The following is a 6,899-nucleotide window of genomic DNA, read 5'->3' as shown; positions in this document are numbered from 1 at the left end:
ATAAAAAGATAATTTACTGGGCTACTGTCTCAAAGGTTTGAGAGTCACTGCTCTAGTGTCTAGGTCTTTGATTTGTCTAGGCTGGAAATAAAAGCGAAAAGTCTAGCGTATACAGTTTGAGGTCAATCCACATGGTTCATTCATTTTCTCATCGACAACATGCCTCTTCCGAGTTTCAATAACTTGCACAAATTTTACAACATGATTTACATATACCAATGTGTCTTCTTATCTTTTCTCCTGGTGACTAATAAATTGATTAGTGCAATTATATCGATATAATCTCCCGATACCATCATGCGGACTAAGCAGAGAAATAAGTGTCGCTTGCCGCGTGTCGCTTCGGTGTGAAACTCTCGTGTCGCTCGTCGCGTGTCTCCTGTCGCTAGTCGGTTCGGTGTTAAATCTCGCTTAGACAAAATCCCGGCCTGCGTATGAATGTTCTTTGTATGTATCCCGTCATCAACTTCATATCATCACTCATTCTCATCGCCGCGATTAGTCAAAGGAAGCAGAAAAGTGAGGCTTAATAACAAAATTTAAATCAAATTATGCAATAACAAACAAATTTGAAGAATACCGGAACCTTTCTTCCCAGAAAAAAACACTGTATGTGCTCGCATATTTGTGTGTTCAAATTTGCATTAGTAATAATAAGCATTAGTTTTGGCTTGAAATATACTTTACTAATAATAATGTCGAAAACACACACATAGTGATGTGGTTGTGAGTGTTGCATGCTCTCTCTCTCTCTCTCTCTCTCTCTCTCTCCTCTCTCTCTCTCTCTCTGTAAAGAGATGATTAACAGATCTGCACCAATAACAATATACGCACAATAGAAGTAAAGCACATATAACTATGTAATCTAATAAATTTACAAAACCATTTCAATTATTTTGTAATTTATTGAATCTTTTAACCAGTTAGTAAAAGAATTAGTTGGCTACTATATAAGCATCGGATATATATATAAGTAACACGTTAATTCCCTTATGTGTATTTAATAGTAATAAATGTATTTGTAAATATTTAATAATGTACTTTTATATTTAATAACATTATTGATTTATTGATTGATTTGGTGTTTTAAGTCCATTTTATGTACAGTAAGGCTAATCGGGACTGGACCTACAGTTTAAAGTGGGATCCGAGCCACTATGTGCCTCAACCGGGAATCAAACCCCGGGACCCCTTGATTACAAGGCAACGACGCTACCACTGCGCCATCGGGGAGGCCTTAATAACATTATAAATATGTGTATCCTACCTATATATACATACACACATACACATACGTACAATTCAGGGTGTGTCTGTGCATGTGTGAAGATTAATATCTTCCTCCCCCCATAAGTACTCAAAAAATTCGCACCCTGCTTACAAGCAACAAATGGCAGACGAAAGAAATATCGTTCGGTGCTGATGTGCGTGAAATCCGTTTTCGCACACTCCAACTTCCGCGTATGAGGACGATTTCAAGACTCCCCTCGCTCATTGCGCTGTCCATTGTGCGCAGAGGCGGTGGCCATCAGTCGCTCCCGTCCACCGCTGGGAGAAGGACCTTCACTTTCCGTTGCGTTCCTTGTCATCTTCGTCCATAATTATTTTCTACCATTTCGCGGGCTTGGCACGTGCACAGCAAAGCAGTAAGCCCTGTGGACGCCCTCCGCCTAAATAGGTAAGTACTCCTTGGCAGTTGTTACTAGTGCGTTCCATTCTCCCTTGGTGTCAAGTGTCAAGGGCTACTAAAACTTCAACAACGCGTTGGGTCATGTTCTTTCCTCCAAGCTTGAACCGAAATCAAATCAGCTTAAAGACATGGTAGTGTCCAAGTAACAGATAAATGTATTTCGTTTTAGAATAATCTCAAATGACATGAAACATATGTTCTCGCAACATGTTTTAGATGCCTAGTGGATCTGTGTGCGTAACGAAATTAATGAAATAACGACAACAACAGCATATCACTAAACGACCTTATCATCTCTCGGCATATTCTTATTCAAGGAGTCGATTTTCTTTTCTTCAGAAGAACTTCTAATTTTCCCAACGATGTTCGGAAGTGTTTGAAAAGTATAGAAATTAAACTCGAAATGGTATTTATTATGTTAAGCTTGAATAGGAAACTACCTGTAAGATAATGGCACTTGTTTAACAAATGATTGTGGCTTTATGAGCAGAGCGGGCCTCTTACATTGTTTCTGAGGACGTTTTAGTCTCCCCTTACCTTATTAATGTGTTGTTGTTGTATAAGTCCTGTGAAGGTCCCTTTATAACCTTGCACTTGTAACTTTTCTCAAGGGGCTCTTTACACGCCTTTTCATACCTTTAAGGTTAGGATTTTAGGTAAGAGAATTTTTCCTCGTATACTTTCAAAGGTGCAAAATGGCCATATGTGCGGACGCATCCCAAAATTTGAATTCATTCATTCATATATAAAATGCCCTCATCTCTTTCGAGTTTAGTTTAGCGTACCACTTAACCAATTATCAGACCATATGTAACATGACACGTCCTTTCCCATTGCACTAATATTTATTGTTATTAATTATATTTTCTCTTGTACAAATGTTTATTGAACTTTAATCTTAATTTTTGTAATTTACCTATCACTGATAATGTCAGGATAGTGACTAACCTGTATATACTTATCTTGTTAAGAGCTGTTGCCGTGGCAATTACGAGTGTGTTTTGTCTTGACTTTGAGAGTTCGGGCTCGGTTTTTGAATAGAGTGATCAAGTTGAATTATAGTTTAATTTCTTTGAGTGAAATGGATTTTATGTTAGGTATATAAGTATTTAGTTTGCAAAGTAAAATAGACTTCCTTTTTCTTAGTGCAAACTTAACTTTGATTTTTATTTGACGAACTAACAGAGAGATATTACCCATACCTGAGAGGCATCACGCGAATGCTTTCGAGTCTTTCATGTGAACTTATTATTTGCTCTTTTAGTTAAATCATGTTCTTTTGACTAAAGAACGTGTCAAACAACATAATGTTTTTGCTGAGAAAACGTATACTTTTTGACTGAACGCAAAACAGAACAAGAAACGACTTAAGAACGGAATATTTTCACATGTACTCCACGCTGGTGGAGAAAGGCAAATATAGCTGCTGAGAATTCGGGTTGAAGCGTCACGAAACTCCTTTCAACAGGTGGGAACAACGAGGAAAGGAATTTTAAATGGCGCGAGAAAGCAGCGTGTACGTACAAACGGATGTTTTTCTTCCTGGCAACCAGCCTTTACGTAGAAGCTTTAAAAACTACGGAACTACTTTCAACCTACATAGTTAGTCCAAGAATACGAAGGTTTCCAACCAAGGGCCTAAAATCTGAGAACCTACGAACATACAACATCAGATAAACGTAAAGGAAAGCTCCTCAGTGGTGTAAATTGTCTTGTAGGTAGTTTGTCAACGCCATGTTCGGGAAATATTATGTTTAATTATACCTACAAGCATACGGTTTGAAGACAAAAGAGGCACTGTTCCTAGGACCTACGAATAAAGCGGCTGCCTGCCGGGCCAATTATACACGAACAATAACTAGTCAATATATTTTCAATGTAGTTTTGACACTTTAGACTCGGAAAGTTAGATATGTGAAAATATATATGTATGTAACTTTCGTGGAATATTCGGTAACACTTTACTATACTAGAGACGGATTTCTTCAAATTTACAGGAGAAAGTACTTACGCAAATCATTTTCTGTAGCGTTGTTGATGTTCGGGAATGTAGTTTTGATCCATTTTAATGCGAATGCATGTGGTTTTATACGAAAATCTATTTCCGACGCGTTATTGCTGCTGCCGCCATTTGCTTTCTGCACGAGAGCACAATAAGCTCCGTATTGTCCGTATATGCTAAATTGAACGAAAGGAGTGCTAATGGAACCTAACCTAACAGGCCTAACCTAACCTAGTAGGCATACCTCGTCCCCGGGATGGTTTGTGGGGCTATCGTGAATTTTTGGGCTAATGTCAATGGTTTTTGGGGCTCACCGTGGATGGTTTGTGGGAAATAAGGAACAAAAGTAAGTACTCGTTAATGTAAGAAATAGACATTATTTTCGTTAGAAATTCATTATTTCACCTAAATAAATGTTCCGCAATGCAGAATAGTACGTTAGCAATGTAAAAAATTGCAAAATAAATCATTGATAGGTGTCTCTGGTATAGTAAAGTAGTACCGAATATTCTCCAAAATATTTCAAATTAATAGACCACTTGGCATTAACATATCAGAATATATATTTCCACATCAACATACATTTTTCATGCGTCCCTACCTTAGTCAAAACCATTTCAATCTTGACCAACCTTAGTGCCGGATCTACAAACCACGAAACCCCATAGTGAACGGGGGGGGGGGGCGGTTGATGAACAAGCCGTTAGGGGACCCTTACCATGCCCTTTACATACTCAAATATGTGCATGTAAAACAATAAACGTAGTAATTTGTCCAGCACCGCAGAGCAAAGAAGAAAAGGCCACTGCAACATTGTAAGGCGAAAGGATTTGTTGTTCATTTTATGTTGGTTAAGATACAGTAGCTTTCGGTTAATATCTTCTTTCAAGTGCTCCATACCACTAACTGAACATTCATTTCTTTATAACGGCAGCGTGGTGCGGAGCTAGGAGTAGAGATTCTACTGTGCGTACATATGACTTACAGGTGCGGACCCACGGGGAAGGCGATAGGGGCGATCGCCCCTCCCAACTACCAGGCTTTTGGATATATTATGCCTAATATTTTTTAAAACTCAAATATTCTGTCTTTTATCACAAAGTTTAACAGGCTAGATAATATTTTTTAAAGTTTGATTTAAGTCAGCTTTGTGTTCAAGGCACGCTAATCGGAACTGCACTTAGAGTTTAAATGTTGATCCGAACTTGCAATATGCGTTAAAAGGGGGATCGAATGAGAACCCCTTGAGAGAATAGGTTCTTGCTTTATTTGTTCATTCACTTTATTCCTCATATCTAGTCGACCAGTTTACGGTGGCAATAGGAGGAATTATGATAACAACATACACTATAATGACCATCTACTTGGGATCCCGCGTTCGAATCCCGGCCTGGGAATGAGTGTTCTTTGTGAGTGTTCCGTCATCAATTTCATGCTCATCTTCGTGATTAGCCAAGAGTGGCAGAAAAGCGAAGTAAAATGAACCAAATCAATCAAACAGAGTCCCTTCCTATCTTTGCATGCAAAACAATACTATAATCTCTGGACCAATTGATTCCTCTTTCGAGTGTGATATATTGTTCATATAAAACAGTTCAAGTGTAGATTAGAAATGATTCTTGGTGAGGTGAGGAACTCTACTGAAATTTGCCCCTCCCAATTGTAATTTCTGGATCCCCCACTGATGAGTTAAGAGGTGAGACGGGTCTTACTACATAGAAGTCCAAGACGGCGGAGGAAGAGACGAAAATCGCGTGGATATGACGAAATTATTACTTACTCTGGGGGCCCTCAAACCTCATTTACTTACCTAACCACAACTGCATACCCAACCCAACGGATAGCAAAAGCAGAGCAATTACTAAAACATTATGAAACTGATAATGGTCCAGCTTAATTGTTGTCCCTTTAAACAGCTCTGAAAAGTGATTTATCAAAAAGTTTCATCTGTACAATATATTGCAAAACTCCTGTATGAAAAGGACAATACAATTCTACCTAGCTCTCCAGAGTTATGCCGACTTATGTGGCGCAGTTAGCATAGCTACGACGGGGGTACCGAGCTTGAATCTGACCTGGGTATGGATATTCTATGTGAGTGTTCCTTCCATAGAAAAGCGACGCTAACAAAAATCAAATCACACAAACGCACACATACACAGAAGGAACTGAATAACAGCAAAAGCTTTGACATCTCCTTTCACAAGTACGTGCATTTTATATAGAAAGGGGCCTTCAGTAGTATTTTTCTGGAAGGCCCAAAATTTGTAGATCCGCCACTGACCACCCTAGTCAATATCCTTCAGGTTAATGTTTATCTTCTTTCTGTTCTTTTACCGCCATTATGACCTCCCCGGTGGCGCAGTGGTAGCGTCATCGCCTTGAAATCAAGGGGTCCCGGGTTCGATACCCGGCGGAGGCACATGGCACAGTGGTTCGGATCCCACTTTAAACTGTAGGTCCAGTCCCGATTAGCCTTTCTGTGCACAAAGTTGACTTAAAACAACAATTCAATCAATCAATTTTACCGCCATTACTTCCTAACAAGGATTTGATTCGACTTTTGTTATTTAGCGTTGCTTTTCTTTCACTTTTGGATAATCGCGACGATGAGGATGAGTGATAATTAATTAAATTTCGTGAAGGGGCACTTGAAAAGATCGCCCAGGCCGGGATCGAACCTGGGACCCCTGGGGTCGTAGCTCGCTGTGCTAAGAACTCCACCACCACTCTTTGTTATTTTTGTTATTTAGCGTCGCATTTCTTCAAATTGTGGTTAATCGCGACGACAAGGATCGGCTAACAAGTCTTCCGTAAACTCATCTGCACACATGCATGAATTAACGGACTACGTCTTCCTATATTCTAATATTTCGTCATGGATGTAAATTATGCAAGTTCACATTCATATAACGTTCCCCACTTACCTGTTCCTTCTATTTTAGAACCAAATATTATATTAAAGCTTTTATATTTAACACTTCTTGATTCGTGTTCCTATTTTGCAGTAGGGAAGCACATTCCACATCCAAATGAGAAAAAAACTCATGCAAAATTAATGTTTTGTGTAATCTAACCTTTAAATTCTTATAAAGGTTTTGAAATGCGTCTCTTGTACCTTTGAGTGAGGAAAGCAGATATTGTAGTTAGTTGTGTTATACATTAGTCAAATGATATGCCAGAATTATAAATTAACGAATAACAGGT

At 38.8% G+C, this 6,899-nt stretch overlaps 1 protein-coding gene across 1 annotated transcript in view; it reads left to right on the top strand.

Annotated features, from left to right (window-relative positions):
• The first annotated feature begins 1,552 nt into the window (after positions 1-1,552).
• LOC145988222 (melatonin receptor type 1B-B-like) overlaps positions 1,553-6,899 on the top strand; it is a 96,466-nt gene continuing 91,119 nt past the window's right edge. Inside the window, exon 1 of the mRNA XM_083123069.1 lies at positions 1,553-1,678. The gene's annotated coding sequence lies outside the window, so the exon portion shown is untranslated. The remainder of the gene's footprint in view (positions 1,679-6,899) is intronic.

Source organism: Lepisma saccharinum, chromosome 5 (genome assembly GCF_977018435.1).
Source record: "Lepisma saccharinum chromosome 5, izLepSacc3.1, whole genome shotgun sequence".
In the NCBI taxonomy this organism is placed as follows: domain Eukaryota; kingdom Metazoa; phylum Arthropoda; class Insecta; order Zygentoma; family Lepismatidae; genus Lepisma; species Lepisma saccharinum.
The sequence above is the reverse complement of the archived record's forward strand: the minus strand, read 5'-3'. Positions and strand labels throughout refer to the sequence as shown.